The following is a 16734-nucleotide window of genomic DNA, read 5'->3' on the forward strand; positions in this document are numbered from 1 at the left end:
GGAATATTTCTGCAAAGTAAACGGTATATGTGGCATTTAGATCCAGCAATTATAGATAACTATCCTGATAGAAAATATTTAGGATTTGCGAGCGAACAACAAGTTAGAGGAAGATCTTATATCATGTACGGAAAAAGGAGAAAGATGTCGCTTTTCAAAAGAATAAAGAATTATTTCAAAAAGGACAAAGTTATTAATACCAGAGAAGGGATTATTATTCCACCTCCTAATAAGACTGCATCATACATGATGGTAGAAAGGGGCTATCACACATGTGTGTGGTTAGAAAACTGGATATAGTACACTAAGGAAGACAGTAGTTTGGCATTTCCAGAACATGGTACCTTTAATGGTAGAATTTTGTACAACTTGAAGAATCGTATGAATAAGTTAGATCCCAGACCAAGATTAACGCAACAGGAAGCTCTAGAAGAGTGGGAGACAGAGGCGTTTGAGCGAGACAGGTCCAGACGTGACAGAAATTGGAGTACGTTTTATCCCAGATTTCCGAAAGAGACAATAGCTAAGCAAATGAAAAAGTGGAGATAGTCCATGCTATTGGAGGGATTATATCCTGTCTTTACCACAGAAGAACCATCAGTAAGTAAAAGTACAGGGAAAATGAGAAATTTAATGACTAGTGGTGATTCAGATGATGATTATTTAGATGACTTGTTAATGAAAAATCCGCCACCTTATCAAGAAGAAACTCAAAGAGTTACTCCTAGTGCTCAGTTTTTACAAACACCTTTAGTTCCGCAGGTTATACATGAAACCTCATTGGAAAAAGTACTACTGGAAATGGAAAAAGAAGCTTTAAATAAACATCGTAGTGAATTAATTCAGAAAATTTCCCAATTAATTACAAGTCCTGAAGCCTTGACAATACTTATAACAATAGTTCGGGTAGTTCCTTTATATGGAGATAAGCAAGCTAATCCTCAAGCTCCCGTTCCTACTACACCCATAGTTCAGCCGAGAAAAGAAACCCTAATAGTTGATGATCAAGCAAGTGAATGTGAGTTGGTAATTTCCTTAATGGATTTACCTATACGAGAACCAGTAAGTGACTCGATCAGGAAAATTACACCCCCATGTTCAAAAGAGGTACAGATTGAGACATCCTCAGAAACAAGGCATGCAACTGTAGTAAGTCCAGAAAAATTAGGTAGATGGACTAGAAACATACAGAAGCCTAAATCAAAGTCAAAGGTATTGGACATATTCAAATGGAGGGTGGTATTAGAAGAAATGGTAGCAGGAAATGTGGGATTGGATAGACTAAACTCATTTGATGAAGATGAAATATTATTTATATGCAGAAGTATCACTCGAAATACAAAAATATATCATGAAAAGTTAATGAATTTGGCTATGGAAATGGGAATTGACATTGGCAAATCAAAGATATTGCAGAAACCATGTAGAGCTGAATTTTCTGACAAAGATTTGGAAAACATGAAAGTGTCAGGTTGTAAATTGCAGATAAAGGAATTGTTGTTGTTGTTGCAAAAATGGGGAGATCTAGACAAATGGAAAGTTAGATGGACAAAGAAAAAGGAAGAGGCACAGGCAAAGAAAACGTCTTCTGAGTAATTACTAAAAGGATCAGAAAAAGTCAAAAGGTTGTGGAAGATGAGAGAAGTGCCAGAAGGAGGGTATGTACATGTGTCATGGTCCCGACAGGATATTTTATCATGTACTAATGATTTCCCAAAGCTTATTAGAGCAAAACCTGTAGAATGATATCGACAAGTTGAAAGGTTTGTGAAGGTGTCGAAAGTGCTGTTAAAAGATTTAGATGGGTTATTTGACATTGTTGTTCCTGCTGATTTGTGGACCGAGTGTAACATTTCAGTAGATTGGCCAAATGATGAATACCCTAGAGACCCAAAAACAGGAGCACCATCAGACGATGTGATGAAAAGATATAATCAGGTAATAACTTACTTAAAGGGTAAGATTCCTCCAAAAGAAATTGATTGGACTAAAATAGACAAAACCACCCAAAATAAAGATGAATCTGTACATGCATATTATGAACGCAGCTATTTAAACAGTACAGTGGTTTTGAAACATTGATAATAAAGACATGACACATTTTATTCATTGTTTTGTGTCTGGACTAAAACCTGAAATATTCCAAATAATTAAAGAGCATAAACTGTGTTGGCAAGCAAAGCCTGTCGACGAAATTCTCAAGTATGCAAAGTAATGTGAGGATGAAATTGATAATAAACGAAAAAAATTAGAAGAAAAGGTAATGTGGTCCCAAGTTAAAATGGCAGACGAACAGGAACTTCAATTAAGTCAGCAAGCAAATAATCAGAAAAGAGGGGAAGGTCAAGGTGAAGGAAGTGGGGGTAAACCCAGAGGGAAAATGAGTAAAGAAGAGGCAAAGAAAAAGTTTCCTTTTTCATGGGTGCGGAAAATTAGGGCATTGGAGAAACAAGTGTAAATGAATACAGAATAATAATGTCCAAAGTCAAAATTTAAATCCACAGACGCAGAATGAGGTGTCAATGAGACAGCCGCAACAGATAATAAAGAATCAATTGCCTCAAGCCCCTATGCCAGATTTTGTGAGTCAACCCAAATACAGTTTGCATACCGGATTTTGGGAGGGAAGTGGTAAGAAAAATATGGTAACACTACAGTTTCTTTTACAGGACCCATTTTTCGAGGATGACACATATTAACGGTGCCTGAGGGGGGGGGAAGAGGATTGCGTACTTGGCGCATCCTTGCTGGTAGATCAGTCAGGTCCTTACATTGAAGGGAAAGTGGAGGGAAATGATGTTACCTTTTTGTTGGACACTGGTGCTACCCGTTCTACTGTGAGAACAGCAGACATCCCAAACCTACCCCTCTCGGGAAAAGCGATCAAAGTAGTGGGCGTTTCTAATGAACAAATTAGGACCCCTGTCACAGAACCTATAGAAGTTTGTATTGGCAACTTCCGAGAAATGCACAAATTCGTAGTGTGCGATTCTAGCCCTGTAATCTTGCTAGGAAGAGATCCACTGTGCAAAATTAATTGCACAATCTTTGGTACACCAAATGGTGTTGAAATTCAGACTCCAGATGAAGATGGAGTGTATAAAATTATACTAGCCAGACAATAAGCAGAAGTTACAAAGATGTCTCTAGAAGATTTACCAGGAGAAGTAAAGACTTTTGTAAATCCTGATGTGTGGGATTTTACTGGGAAAGAGGTAGGGCTAAAGGCAGATGTCGATCCCATAAAAGTGAAAGTGAAAGAAGGTGCAGTTTACCCAAATATTCAACAGTACAAAATGAGTCCCGAGATAAAAGCAGGAGTGGCACAAGAAATAGGGCGTTTGGTTGAACAAGGTATTCTGGAAGAAATAATGAGCAGCCCTTGTAATTCACCTATAATTGGCATAAAGAAACCAAACGGAAAGTACAGGGTGGTCCAAGACCTCTGAAAAGTTAATAAAATTGTCATCCCATGTTGCCCAGTAGTACCAAATCCAGCTGTAATTCTGTATCAAATACCATGGGGAGCAGGATGGTTCACTATAATTGATTTATGCCACGCTTTGTTTTCCATCCTGCTGCATCCAGATGGCAAGTTTTTATTTTTGTTCAAATTTGACGAGCATGTTTATGTTTGGAATCGTGTTCCTCAGGGGTACACGGAAAGTCCATCCATTTTTAATCAGATTTTGAAAAAGTGCCTTGAATCACTGGTACTGCCAGGAAAATCTGCCCTGGTGTAGTATATCGATGACCTATTGTTGGAATCGAGAACAAGAATTGACTGTGTAATTGATTCAATTGCATTGCTGAACCATTTATCAAAAGGTGGACATAAAGTGTCCCCAGAGAAATTACAATACTGTACAACCTCAGTAAAGTACCTGGGAGACCAGATAGACAGTGGGGTCAGGAGAGTGACATCTGAAAGAGTCAAATAATCAAAATAATTCAAAACATGAAACTACCCAATACTCAGAAAGAAATCAGAATGTTTCTCAGAGATGTATGGCACTGCAGGCAGTGGATTGTGGGATTTGCAGTGCTTGCAAAGCCATTAATTCAAATGACAAAGAAACTAGCAAAAGACCCAGTCAAGTGGGACGATGAAAGCATGACTGCTTTCTTAAAATTGCGTAACAGTCTGTGTGAAGCTCCAGCATTAGGGATGCCTGCCTATTCAAAAGAGTTTGCACTATTTTGTTACTAGGCCTGGGCGGTAAATTCCGTTCCTTTCGCGGAATTTGCGGAATTTGGGTAATATCGCGTTCCGCGGAGAACGAGAAATTGCCCAAAAATCTGCGTTCCACAACTTCGCAAAATGTTTAGCTTGTTCGTTTTCTTAAATGCGTGTTCGTGAGATATTTCCCCCGAGCACGAAACAGCGATTGCGAACAGTAAAAAAGCATCGCGAACAAGCAATTCCGCGAGTTCGCGGAATTTCTTCGTGTTCGCTGAGGTTTTTTACCATTTTGCAGGGATTTGCTTAACACGCAAAAATTCCACCCACCCCTAGTCCTAACCCAGACCCATGGGTTAATGCGGCGACCTGTGGCATATTTTTCTGCAACATTGGACCCAGTGGCATCTGCACTGCCAGGTTGTCTAAAAGCAGTAGCTGCAACATGCATGATTCTTGAGCAAAGTGAATCCATTGTCATGGGACATCCTGTAGCAGTGTATGATCCACATTCAGTTGTGATTCTGCTAACAAGAACATGTACTCAGCACCTAACACCTAGTCGGATGACTAAGTATGAAATAATTATCCTTGGTTCAGACAATGTGACATTAGTGAGATGCACCATTCGAAATCCAGCGATCTTATTGCCAGATTCTCACTTTGAGGAGGTAAGAGAGGAAGTCAAACATGACTGTATCAATGTAACTGAATTCAGTACTAAACCTCACGCAGATATACAGGAAGAACCTTTAAAAGACCCAGAGCATGAGTTATTTGTAGATGGCTTGTGTATGCGCCATTAAAAAGGAGGACTAAGGCCTGCTTTTGCTGTATGTACACTATCGAATATAGTTGAAGTATCCTATTTACCAGGAGTCAAGTCTGCACAAGTAGCCAAATTGATTGCTTTAATAAAAGCGTGCAAAATTGGGAAAAATTGGACAGTAACCATTTACACTGATAGCCGGTATGGTTACGGGGTTGTGCATGACTTCGGCCAGCCATGGATGCAAAGGGAGTTCATGACTTCTTCAGGAACTTCTATCAAAAATGGACAATATGTAAAGGAATTACTTGAAGCAATTAAATTACCTAAAGAATTGGCTGTGGTCAAGTGTGCTGCTCACCAATCTGGAACTGACAGAGTGACAGCCGGTAATCAATATGCTGACCAAGTGGCCCAACAATGTGCCAAGTATAAAATGGCAATAAAAAAGAAAATTCAAGCATGTGGAAACAGCTGACCAACTTATGCTATTGAGTGGTGTGAATATATGAGAAGTGAGAGATTCAGAATAAAGAGTGTCAGATAAGACCTGAAGATGGCATAATAGTCTACCGAGATGGGAGACCAGTGTTACCTGACTGTATGCTTGCACCAATGGCTAGAATGTACCATGGAGACACACACATAGGGAGAGATGCTATGGTGAGGTTGTTTAAGAGGGACTGGATCAATGCGAAGTTCAGGAACGTAGCAGAGAGTCTTTGCCAGAGATGCCTTACATGTCAACGATTAAACCCTGGTAAGAAAACTGTAGTCTGCCCAGGGAAAATTGGCAAAGCAGAAGGCCCTTTATTAGATTACAAATTAACTGCATTCAGTTACCTGCTTGTCGAGGATTGAAGTATGTCTTGGTCATTGTCTGCCTATTTTCAAAATGGGTAGAAGCATACCCTACATGCAGGAATGACAGCTTAACTGTAGCCAAATTCTTCTTAAGAGAGCTCATTCCTAGGTTCGGTTTTCCAGTAACGATTGAGTCAGACCAAGGAAGACATTTTAATAATGAAATATTTAGTCTGATCTGTGAAGCATTCAAAATTGAGAAAACGCTGCACTGTGCATACCACCAAGAGGCTTCTGGAGTGGTAGAACAATTGAATGGCACAATTAAAGCAGGATTGGGAAACATTTGTGAATCTACCCAATTAGAATGTCTTGATGCTTTACCTCTTGTCTTGATGGGACTCAGAAGCATTCTAAACAAGAAAACCGGCTTGAGTCCCCATGAGATACTCATGGGAAGGGCAATGAGGCAAGCATGTGTGCCAGGACATCAGCTGTTAACCATATCTGATGATTTAGTGTTGGAGTACTGCAAAGAGTTGGCTGACCAAGTGCGTTTCATCTCTCACCAGGTTGGGGAAGACGCACAAGCCAGACATTCAACGCCAGCACATGATTTTAACCCTGGAGATTGGGTAGTGATAAAAAAATCACACTTGGGAATCTTGCCTAGCACCAAGGTGGGGAAAGCCAGAACAAGTGATATTGGTTACCACCACAGCTGTAAAGTGCAAGGGAATCCCCAACTGGATACACGCAATCCACACTAAACAGATACCAGAACCTGATGAAGTTGAGGCTGAAGGTTGTGCAGCTGAAGGGTCTCAATAAGTTGATCCTGAAGTAGTTGACTAAGAGCAACCGAGCACCAGTCAGGATGAATGGATCCCAGTGGTTGACTTACCTGAAATCAGAGTGAGAACAAGAAGCCAAACATATTTAGATAGTCAGACTGATAGTGAGGATGAGATAGGTATAGAAGAACTTACTCAGATTACAGAAATCCAAACTAATGGTAATCATAAGAAGGACCCGATAAGGAAAGAGCAATATACCCAGACCAACGAAACCACTGCCAGAACTCCATTGTCTGAGGAGGGACAGATAGGTACTAGTCAAAACGTACAGGAGGAAGACAATCAAGAATCTGCAAGTCCTGTGCAGGACCAGACAGGATTGGTAAAACGGGTTTAGGACTGACAAAGAATTCCAGGCCCAACAAAGTCATATCCTGAATCAGGTCAGATTAAATTAGAAGAATCCATCCAGGCGGAACAGTCAACAGTAATAAGCCCTGGACAAGGTGAGTTAGAGAGGAAACCTGAAGTTGACAAAAATCAAGTTGTGCCACAACTTAAAGAAAACAAAAGAACCATTGAAGACTCAGAAAGCACAGTGCCAGCTAAAAGACTCAGAAAAGTCGATAAATGGCCTGGTTTTGTTAAAAGACTGAAATATCGCCTAGCCACAATAGATGAAGAACCTGAACAGGTGGACAAAGTAGCCAGTCCAACTGAACCACCCACAAGCAATCAAAGAAGGAGAAGTCCACGCCTGAAAGAGCTGAACAATACATTCAAAGGCCCTGAATGGACATACGTTATCATTGAAGATTTTGAAAATCTGGAAATCAGTGATGGGATGAAAGTGATGAAGAATTGATTGCTGATCAAAATATTGAAGAAGTGAGACCAACTTGAGATAAATCACAGGTGTATTCTGTGTAAATTTTCAAAAAGGGGTTAAGCCTCCTTAGTAAAAAAAAATGGCTGATAAAAGAGTTAGTGCAAACTAGAAAATAAGTTGTATAAAGACATGCTGTAGGATATGTATATGTAGTGTACTCATAGTACTTGTAGTATGGCTAGGACTGACAATTGTAGCAATACCGTACTTGATGGCTGCTAAGCAAAATGACACTAGTATACACGGAAAGATAGCGCACCACAAACAAGATAGAGTAGACTTAGAAGCACCAGATGAGATAGAATTGAATCACGTTAGAGATAGAAACGAAACTGAATTGAATGTATTTGCTAGTACATTATGTAGAGACTATGCAGATTAGCGATTGTTATGTCTGCATGAAATTACCCACTTCAGTAGCTGAAGGTGTTACCTACCATCATTTACCCCTGACATATGGTATTTCCTGTAGCATTTTAATGAGCCTGTTTTAAATAACTGGAAGTATTATTATTCTAACATAGATGTTATTTTCCCTGACATTCCTATGCATAGAAAAGTGAATCCTGTCTTTAGTGCTAAAGATGCCCAGTTCTTTGGTGAATTTTTCCTAACAATGAAAGAAATAGATATAGCTAATGCACACAAAGACAATTGAACATGTAATTTACACATAGAGGAAAATATAATTTTAAATTTAGTAGAGAAACCGAGGCAAGATTTCCATAGAAAAGCTACTGAAACGAAACCCCAGATACCCAAATGGGCTGAAAGGGAGGAATTTATGGCAACTGGCAAACTTCATGCTGCTATGTCTTGGGACTTCAAAAAGAAGGGGAAAATCTGTCTCCATAGAAGGAAAACTGAGTATAACAATGTATTCATCGGTTCCAGTGAATGCGAACATAATGTCTTCATAATTGAGGGTTGGGGACTAAAAGGGGGAACTGATCCAGTATTTCCTGGAGTCTATTACATTTGTGGGAACAAAGCTTATTTTAAGCTGCCTGATCATTGGTATGGGAGTTGCTATTTCGTAATAGTATTCCCAAAGGTGTATCATGTAAAAAGAATCATTGGAAGCAATGAACACGAAAACGAACTGACACGAAATAAAAGAGCTTGTTTTGCAAAAATTGTAGGTGATATATTTAGTGCATTGATACCTTCAGTGGAAGTGGTTCTGAATACACAAATAATCTGTAAGTTGTCTACAGTGGTGGGTCGCTTATTGACTGACACTGCCGGAGGATTCTTATTGATCAATATCGAATGGGTTGCGATCAGATCAATGGTTTTACAAAATCGACTTGCTCTTGACATATTATTAGCAAAAGAGGGCGGAGTCTGTAGAATGTTGAAAGCGCAACATTGTTGCACTTACATACCTGATAAAAGTGCTGAAATTGGAAGGTATGTGAGGAACATTACTAATTTGGAAGAAGAACTGAAACCACTGGAAGTTGATAGTGCTTGGAAGAGACTTACTGATAGTCTCTCCTCTATTGGTAATTGGATCTCTAATGTAGGTAGAAGTATTGTAGGTAAAGTACTGATGCCAATAATTGGAATATCAATGATAATATTGGTGATAATGATTTGGTGCAAATGCTGCAGCAATAGAAAAAGGTACACTGTGAATGAGAAAACGAAGAAAAGGAAAATGATGAGATTCAAATGGAAGAGTTAAAGGGGGATATATACAAAAGAATGAAAGCTTATCAAAATAATGGTAAAAAGAAAACTCCCCAAGTAATTGAAGAAATTGAATTTCGAGAGTGTTAAGTTAGCATCTGGATCCTTAATTTGTGATGATATAAAATATCATCAAAAAGGGGATAGATGGAGCAAGGTCTCACGTACGCAGAGACTTGCTTGTATTCAGCCCTCTCGAAAGAACATATAATTAATTAACCAACATGTTTTGTTCACTAATATTTGCACTAAATGACATTTCTAGTATCTAGGGGAAGCTCGCCTATGTGCTTTTACTAACAGTAACTCGAATGCATTAAAATGGCCACCGAAAACGCGGGAACTGTACTACGCATGCGTCCGCCACACTCACGTGGTGTGACGTACTTCTGCTTTGAAGGAAACTTCTTGCTTCTGCGCACAAGTGCCAGAAATGGCCGCTTTAAATCTCACATGCTAACGCTTATGCAGCAGCTTGTACTAAGCTTGTTCATTTTGCTTAACCAATTATGCGAAAGTTAAAATTAAGTAATGGGGTTAGAGTAGAGATAAGTGGTATACAGTGTATTCATTTATTTTTTTTATTCTAAAATGTTTCTCTTTGACTTTACTGATAGCTCGTACTTTGGGCCTGAATACTGTCACACCCTCCATCTTGGGCGATGCTGCGCACGCGCACTCAAACTCGAATTTGCTGAAGCATTGGCATTGAACCTCAGCCAGCACTCTTCTAACCCACGATGTTCCTGGGAACCTGCTCATTGGACCTCTAGAGAGGAAACTACCAAATACATTCAAAATGTGCACCAATATTGCTGGGTGGAATAAAAGTGCATGGGAAAATAAATTATGGGCGGTAACCGGAATCAATTGAAACCAATATTGAAATGATCTCATCTTAGTATGGTGTGATGGCCTCTCCTAGTCTTTCAAACCAATCACTGAAGGGGAACACATTGATTTGCAACATTTAGGGGTGGTACATTGCCCTCAAAATGGTATAATTAGGGTAGGTTTAAATAGAGTACTTGTCCAACTTGCCCGAGTAGCTGACCTGTCACTGACTCAATGACTACTATAGGAGATCGAGATCAGAGGTGCTGGCGGAGCACTCTGTCAGAAGAATTGAGGTGTGGTGGTAATTAACGATTACCCAGTCGGGTACTAATTGGTTTTTCCCGAGAGAGAGTGGTGTGACGCTGGCGTCGCATTTAGCTGAGGTCACCTGTCCTAATCTGCACCTGTCTTATCCCGTGGGCACCTGATTAGTCGGGAGCATGGTGCATATTTTGCCTCAGCCCGTGGCCAGGATTAGTCATTGCACCATTCTAGGTAAATATAATCCATGTGGTATGTCCTTGTGCTATTTCCCTTTCTCACCCTTCCCAGGTACCAATGTCTAAAGGTGTTACTGTGATTTCTTACAAACTTTATGTCCTACTGGTTATATCCTTGCTTGTAAAATTGATGGTCACGAGATTGTGGCCTTTTTCATTTGACTCATAAAATCTCTCATAGATAATGGTTTCAAAACTTTCCTGAGTCTGTGGTTATTACAGGAAATGTAAAAATGTTTAAATATTGCCTGTTCGTTCTAACTCCCTTTTCGATCCCTAGGACTTATAGAAAGGTGACTAGGATTGGTAAGTAATGGTGTACAGGTATAAGTCCTAAATGGACCTCTAGGCACTGATAGGGTGACTAAATTAGAAATTAGTTAGGCAGGACTGCTAGTTCAAAGTGTGAATGTTATATGGGTCCAGGTGAGTATGGTAACATAGAGGTAGGAGGTCCCTGCACACTCTATCACTTGTGTTTTCCTGAAGTCTTCCTTCATGCCTGTCCAATCAGTATAGAATAGAACCTGTGCACAGGGTCGGACTGCCTGCATTCTGGTAGTGCCAGAAGGGTAGGTTTACAGGTTAGCAGGGCTTAATTTGTGCCGGTGCTTGCCGGTGCTTAGCACCGGCACTTTTTTGTCAGGGCCGGGTCTACACTCTGCACACCCATCTGCTGCACGTGGCGGTCAGACTCCATCCAGTCCCGAGTGAGTATCCGTGTGTGTCCCGGACTAACAGGGCCTTGCATCGGGGCCTTGCCACTGTGAGACAGAGAGCCGGCTGATTTAGAAAAAACACTTAAATGTTTATTGATGGCGGCCGCGGCTCAGGCTTAGTTCAGTGTTGCAGGTGGTGGGCGGGCGGGCGCCGTGGGACACACTAATTTATCATTGGGCACTGGAATCTGGATTTTGGTTGTTGGCCAGATTTTTGTCTAACTGCCACGCCCCAGCATACCCGCATGCGCGCACCCCACTCTACCGCGAGTCAGTCATCCGTTCTAGCAGGAACCACGAACCAGTCACAGTGCAATTTCAGTTTGTGTCCGGCGGGCGGCGGCCAAGCAACCAAATAACAGGTACATTAATTAAGCACGGACAGTATCACTTTACATTGTAGGCAGTGGTCATGTTCGACTATGCTAATAAAAGATTCATGAAATGAAATAAATGGATTAAATGCATTGATGGCGGCCGCCGCCCTTAGTTCGATGTTGTGGGCGTGGGCGGGCGGGCGCCGTGGGACACACTAATTCATGTATTTGTGCTGGATTGGATTCTGAATGAAGATTTTGGTTCTGCGGGGGGAGGCCACGGGCAGGGCAGCAGGCAGCGTGCGCAGATTTTTTCAAATTGTCATGCCCCAGACCCAGCATACCCGCATGCGTGCACCCCACTCCACCGTGAGTCATCCGTTAGTTATTAACAGGCAGCAGCAGCACCTCCAGGGGCCCGCCTAACGGAACCAGTCAGTTAGTGGCAGTACAGTTCAAGAGTACAGGTAAAATTAATTAAGTACAGGATAATTAGTTGTCATGATCGATGATGCCAATAATATGCCATGACATGATCACCATGCTAAACCAACTCTTTTTTTGGGGAGTGTCGTGGTGGTGCGACCAACTGTCTGGGTCTGGTCATCAGAAAAGACGGATGCTTTTATGTTGATGGTGTGGCGGCCGCGGCCCTTAGTTTGGTGTTGTTGCCGGCCCTGGCTGGATTTGGTTCTTTGAATCTGTGGGGGGGATGGAGCTGTGCGCGGCAGAGTCCATGGTTTCTAAAGAACTGGCTACAAGAAACCGGAGCTTTTTTATTTTATTGCACATTTCTGAAAACTAGACACATTCAGTGCACAGAGGCTTGTAGAGGAGTCTGTCTCGATCTAGATACCCAACTTGGGACAATTATTTCGAAAGGATGCATGACTTATTCAGGGTCCCTTGCTCGGAGGCAGCACAAATTAGGTGCATGATATATTTATATATATATTATGTCATTCTCTCTTCTTTTGTCACAATCATTTCTTTCTCCATCGCTCAATCTTCCTCCTCCCCATCTTCTCATCCCCTCTCTCTCCTGTTTCATGCACCCTCTTTCTGCGACCTTGCACGACTTTTGTTTGCTTTCTTCCTGACCTAGAATGCTTTCCAACCCCTTCTCCCAGGCAATTGTAGTAGCAGGCACAGCCACTGGCGATGCTAAAGTTCCCCTCAGACCCTAGCATATATCCGCCTCTCACTGTCCTCTGCGCACATCAAGTTTGGACATACCCCCATTTTGGCTGGAAAAATGAGGCGCTCTTCGCTGTGAATACTGAATTTCATCCCCTGCTTAAGCAGGCTGGTTGTAATTGTGTGACTGTGTTTTGGGGGGAATGGGGCAAACTGTCGAACGTCCCAGCACACTCACTAGTATTAAATCAAACCTGCACTCTCACAGCCAGCTTGCTCTCGCACTGGTGGTGAAGACAATCTGGGTGGTAGAGCAGTACATGCATGTTGTTTCGTTCTCACACCCAAAGCTGTCACACCCAATGCTCTCTCACCAGGAGAGCTTTTACAGCAAAAGCATTTTTCGGGCATCCAATATTATCACAACTTTGGAGTGCTCTACACCCAGCACACCACTGCCCTACAACAGCTAAACTTTCTCACACTCAACATGCTCACAACTGCAGGCCCGGGGCACACACTCTCAGCTCGTCTACTCTGTCCCTTCTAACCCATAGCAGATATCACATAGACTCACAGCCTGTCTCCGCTGTCTGTTGCCCATGGTACATATCGCATGAACTCCTAGCCCGTGTGACCCGGCCTACGCCCACAGACACTCTCATTGCATCACAGGCACTTGACAGAGATTCTCTGCTCCTCTCCACGGCTTTTGCTTTCCAACTATGACACAGGACCCCTTTACTTCCCCACCCTCCTCCGTCACGCAGCACTGTCTGGAGCTCTGGGCTAAAGTCCCAAGTCTCTTCTATAATGCCCCTTATAACCCGATTTCACCGCTAGATTAATCTCTCTGGTTAATCCCCTTTCTTTCTGCCCGCCAAGCTCTGCCCCACAGCCTTTCTTTTTTGTCCCTTCCAAGAGTCCACCCTTGCCCTGGTCCCCGTCCCCTCCATCGCACTCCTTGTCCGGTACCTGCAGTGGTTGCGCGGAGATGCCCAGGGCAGACTGTAATTTGTAGTGAATTCACAGGCAGGGTTATGTAATACATCCCACTGTTATCGCTCTTGACATGTGCTGCTTTCACATTGGTTTAGTACGTTGCATGTCTGATATGCCTCCCTGCTGAAAGAAATTTGTCCTTTGCAGTCTGTTAACTTATTACACATGTGTGTTGACTTATGTGAACACGCTGCTATGAGAACAATGTAAATTTGTCTCTGTTATTTGGACTTTGGACCGGATCTATATTCTTGTGTGTGTTGTGCTTCCTTTGGTGCATTAAGTCCAAATGTACAAGCTGCTATACATTATTTGGAGTCATAACACACGCTTTAGTCCAAATGACCATTGTGTTTGAAGATGAGCTTTTGTTGGTGCTCAAGTCTAGTTGTTTCTGATAGTTATTGCACTGGACTCCGTACTGACCTGGTTATTTAAAGTACATATTAATATGGACAGGCCGTACTCAAATACACATCCGTAATGTCTTTAAGGAGTACTGCGCCTACGGTGCATGGTACTCCACAACACCGAACTAATTTAACCCATTAATGTCCGCTTCTAGCATTTTATGACATCTCCCTGCACTCAACAAAGGCGATCACTAAACCATGTGTAAATGTCAACAGAACTATGAGATGCCTTTACTAAACCAGATTACAAATGATGCGTCATGTGTATGTGTTTACCTTGTTGTCTGCAAATCACTATGTGTTTGATTATACTGGTGTTTTACTCAGATAAATATTCTGGTCGCTAGTTTTCTTTTACGGGTAATCAGAACGAGGAAGTCTACTGTGCTCAGATTATGAGATAATTTTCAATGTGATTGGCAGAGAAAATGCAGAATCTAGATAGTATCTTCCCCTTAACATAAACTGGGTATAGGTAGTAGTAAGGGAAAGCATCACTGTGTCCCAAATTGGCAGCATCAGTTTAATCAGGAACGTGTGCTTACTTTCACTGATTGTTTACTGCCCCCCAATGGGCAGTCTTTTGATATTTCTACATGCACTCCAGATCATTAACATATGTCTGCGGAATAGACCTTGCATCACAGGTGGTTGAGGTCGCCAAATTCATTGTAATTGCCTCTGGTGGTCATTTACGTATTATTGTTTTTATGTAGCACTCACATTGCCTCTTGACACTAGTATTCAAGGCACTTGCGAGTCAGTATTTGGAACCACATTTGGTAGTTATTTAGTTATTGTTGTTATATACCACTGGCACAAATTGAGCACAGCAGACACTGATCCCATAGTATGGACTCCACAATTTACCCCTGGTCTCTAACCAATAAAGCAAGAACGTTTGCTTCAAAATGCACCATTTGTCCACTCATTTTCAAAATTTGTTCGGGGTGAGAACCCCCCGAAACCCCCTGAAGATTGTTCATGCTCGCTTGCTACGCTCACTCACCCACAGTGCAGTACGACGATTGATTTACACCTCCCCACTTTCAAATGTCACCAGGAGAGTAAAGGTGCAGTGAGTAGACTGGGCCTCCCGGGCCATAATCCAGAGAAGAAAAGTACCTCCCAAGTAGTCAGCAGTGCCAGTTGAGGAAGTGGTTGGAGCAACTAAAGTAAATGGGTGGAGCCCCTGGTGGAAGTGGGTGGAGCTGAGGGAAGTGGGTGTGGCCTCCTAAAAAAAATTGAGCACCTGCACTTCATATTTTACAATTTAAGCACTGCAGGTTAGTGTGTAAGCCGTTTTTTGGGCTGTTTATGGTGGGCTGTATTTTTCCGTTGATTTCTCTGATATTACCACAGAAATTGCCTTCAGCAATCACAAATGCATGCCAGACCTTGAAAAAAACCTACATGACTTGACTGAACGTGTTCAAACCTGCTCGTATATGCAAATGTGGGGGACTTTGTTAGCTATTTGATAAGCTTTTATTTTTGTGCCCTGGACTATTTTCTGTCCCATTCCTAACCTGCTGATTCACTCACGTTGGCCCTTTAATCAATCAATCAATTAATTCTTTATTCGGGTACAAAAGTATCCATAAAAAACATTTAAAAACCACAAGAAGTATTTTAAAAAATGTAAAACAAGCATTTCATAAAAATCAATTCAGAGAGTGAGATTCACAGCCTGCCATCAGACAGGAATAACATGATAACATAGTTCTAATTGGTGCTCATCGTAAAACGAGCCCGGACAGCAATTTTCAGAAATGTACCGATATGAAAGATACCCGCATCATCATTAAAGTTGCAGTAGCTTACTATATGCTTCTCTATAATCCATAATGCTGAGCCTCTTAATTTGGGGTAACAAAATGCTGTTTCTGGTTAAGGAGTAAAAGCCACAGAAGAATAGGAAATGCAATATAGATTGGCCTGAGCTCCCATCACACAGGTAGGGAGAAGTATATAGATTTGCCTGAAAACCTAAAGGAAAACATAACAAATATTTAACAGTGCCCGCCCTATACCAACACAATAGACTACGCTCCTAGTGCTCCAAAGGTTTTGTTAAATATCACTCACGTTGACCCTTCTTTACAAACATACTGTACCAGGAGCCTAAAATTTGGCCTGCTGTGCTTTGATCACATGCGAGATTAAATGTGAATCAATGTGCACCACGCTGACGTGTGTGATGTGCCAATGCCAATGAAATTGCTATTCTTTGTTGAGCTATTGGAAATGTATAGCTTGTGTTCAAATGTGTACATCACAAATTAAAATTATATTAACTCCTATACAGAGTGCTTCTGCCATTTTAAATTATTGTATAAAACAAGATTCTCAGATTTACCATCCCAAAAGGAGGTAAGGGATAGTCAGTCTTGCTTGATTTGTGAGGACAAAGTACTGCATGTTTCATTTGCAACCATTCAACTCACTGAGCCATCCTGCCAGTTTAAGATTAGCCTTGTCAATTAGCAATGTACCTGTATGAGGCTCAACAACATGTTCGTTATTCCGGCATAATCTCTCATGATTTCTGACATTTCACAGTAGGCTTGTTTCACGAAATTCGCGAAATGATGTCATTATTCCATGTTGCAAAATTTGAAGTCAGGTTGGGTAGAAATCCTAGTGCAGGAGAATGGGAACAACGAGAATGAACG

The sequence above is a fragment of the Lissotriton helveticus genome, chromosome 1_1 (genome assembly GCF_964261635.1).
Source record: "Lissotriton helveticus chromosome 1_1, aLisHel1.1, whole genome shotgun sequence".
NCBI lineage: Eukaryota > Metazoa > Chordata > Amphibia > Caudata > Salamandridae > Lissotriton > Lissotriton helveticus.